General features: G+C 36.4%; 1 pseudogene; it reads left to right on the top strand.

Annotated features, from left to right (window-relative positions):
• The first annotated feature begins 768 nt into the window (after positions 1-768).
• On the top strand, positions 769-1,408 carry LOC102818350 (annotated as a pseudogene).
• The last annotated feature ends 1,221 nt before the right edge of the window (positions 1,409-2,629 follow it).

The following is a 2,629-nucleotide window of genomic DNA, read 5'->3' as shown; positions in this document are numbered from 1 at the left end:
AGATCATGAAGAAATATGGGAAACATTGAGAAGGATGGGTATTCCAGAACATTTAATTGTGCTCATGAGGAACCTGTACATAGACAAAAAGGCAGTCATTCGAACAGGACATGAGGATACTTGGATAGTTTAAAATCAATAAAATGTTATCAAGAGAGGCCAGTCCCTCAAGAAGGTAAGCATGCTTGGTAAAGTGGCAGGTCAGTGACAAAGAGGAAAATCTCCAATTAGATGGATTGGCACAGCAATGGCAGCAGCAATAGCCTCAAAATTAATAACAGTTGTGAGGATGGTACAGAAAGGATAATGTATCATTCTGTTGTGCATAGGGTAGCTATATAGCTGATCTTAGTCAATGACAACTGACAACAGCAACCAATAACAAACCTAATGGGGAAGGAAACATTATAAAATCAGAGGGTGGACAGATGTCTAAAATATTATTTTTCTATTATGTATTTTCTATTGAATTCTATACACCATAAGTGTAAAGATTATGCTTATTATTAAGTTCTTAGACTCTGGTACTATATATCATGTATATGAAGAAGCCAAATGATCTTTAATAATGAATAAGTAGATTTGTACTACTCCAATATTGTTTCAATAAGAAAGTGCCTTTGTATCGGTTCTTTCATAGCAACCCTGTACAGTGTTTCCAAGAAGCAGCTGGTTACTTCTGCCTAAATTTTTCTTCTATATCTACTCCTAAACTCACTTCAGTTTACCCATAAACTTCTTCAGGGTGGTGAATGAGTCTCTGGCAACATGTCTGGTTTGTCTGACCCACTTTCTTGGTGTGGCCCTTGCCTGTTGACGTTGATTTGGCTCCTGCTTCAGCCCCAGTTCCATCCTCACCATCTCCTACCATCTGCCTCTTACCTCCCACAGGTGCTTCTATGAGGACACCCACAAGGACCTGATGGTGATGCCTCGTGGTCTGCTGGGAATCACCTCAAGTCTAGGAATGCTGGCAGCCTGTGTACCTTCCTCAAGATCTCAGATTCTGCTGGCCTTACTCTGTACTCCAGAGAGGATATAACAAATGGGAAATTTACCTATACCACTGAAAATTATGTTTTGAGAGTAAGGGAACAGGGCAGATAACTGACCAACTCATATTCTGAGCCACAAAGCAATGATTGAAGGAAAATAATTAAGAGATTACAAAAATTGAGAAGGTCAAACCTTTAAAGTGGAGCTGCGACACCTAGAGGGCCTTTCAGAATCCATCATGAATGATTTTGTGTACATGAAGAGACTAGAGGAGGAAATGCATGATACCAATACATCAATGAACATTTGAGTCCTTTATTTCAGCATCTTTTCAATGTTCTGCCTCATTGGACTAGCCACATAGCAGGTTTACCTTCATTACATCTTCAAAGTCAAGAAGTTGATTGAGTAATGAGTCACAGTCTCCTCTAACCTTGTATCTCACTGAGCAGAACATCGCAGATGTACCTGGCTTAAGGTACCCTACCAATAGCACTATCAAGGCCCTTTGGAGCTTTTCTTGCCAGAATTGATCTTTCTTGGGGTGAGGGGGGGGCACATATGGGTGCTGCCTAGACCCAATGAGCCAATGAGCGACTTCTTTTTAAATGTGTACTGCTTGGACTGGTTTTACAAAAATTGGTCTATTATTATTTGTGAAAAAAACCTAGGGATTACCTAGATATTGCCAAAGCCAGCGTCTATACTGAGTTTCCTCGTACGATCTGTTTGAATCATGTTTTTCTTCCTTCACTTCCTTGCCTACCAGCTTGGGTTTCTACTTTTAATTCCTTTAGAGCTGCATGGCTATGTTTAACTTTTTTCATTCTGATTGTCCTTTTTGGGTTTCCTTGTGAAAACATTCAACATTCCTTGACCTTTAGCTGAAATGTTTTGGTAGCACCTGGTAATATCCTTTACATAACTTCTTTAAGCTTGGAACTGTTAAAGAAAATTTCACTTTGTTTAGAGAATTAAAATATTTGTATTTCAAAAAGACACTTTTATCTTTATTTACTTTTTACAGTGAATATATTTGCTTTTCTGAATAACATGAATCTACATTATTAGAAGTCAGGAAGTTTATGCATCCAAATGTGTTTTAAAATTTTCAGTTCTTATATTTTGAAAGTACTCATAGGTTTTAACTCAATAACTTCTTATTAGTTTTTCAAAGAATAAATTTAGAGTTAAATGAGTCTATCTAACTTAGATCTTCAGAAACCAAAAGAAAGAGAGAACAGAGTGATAGGGAGAGAATCAGAAATCAAAACATTCCTTTTTTGAGAAAGAAATGTAACACTATCGTCTTTACTCATTCAAAAACAGAATTTTATGGCAGAAATCTGCATTCACACAATATGTTCAATAGTTCTATTCCAAACTAAATCACATTAACTTTTAATGATATATAAAATGTCAGACCTTAGTTTAAAAAAAAAAAAAAAAAGCAGAGGAATTCTTTACAAAGTTGTTCTGGGGAAATAAAAGCATGATGTTAGTTGATTTTATGTGTGTGCGATTTACTTAAGGAAGAGTTGGAAAGGATGGATTTAATAAAATGCACTGGATCTGCAAATGAATCCTAGGCTAGTATTCACATATGTATCATGAAATCTATTTAATGTTCACA

Source organism: Chrysochloris asiatica, unplaced genomic scaffold (assembly GCF_000296735.1).
Source record: "Chrysochloris asiatica unplaced genomic scaffold, ChrAsi1.0 scaffold00298, whole genome shotgun sequence".
Classification (NCBI taxonomy): Eukaryota; Metazoa; Chordata; class Mammalia; order Afrosoricida; family Chrysochloridae; genus Chrysochloris; species Chrysochloris asiatica.
The sequence above is the reverse complement of the archived record's forward strand: the minus strand, read 5'-3'. Positions and strand labels throughout refer to the sequence as shown.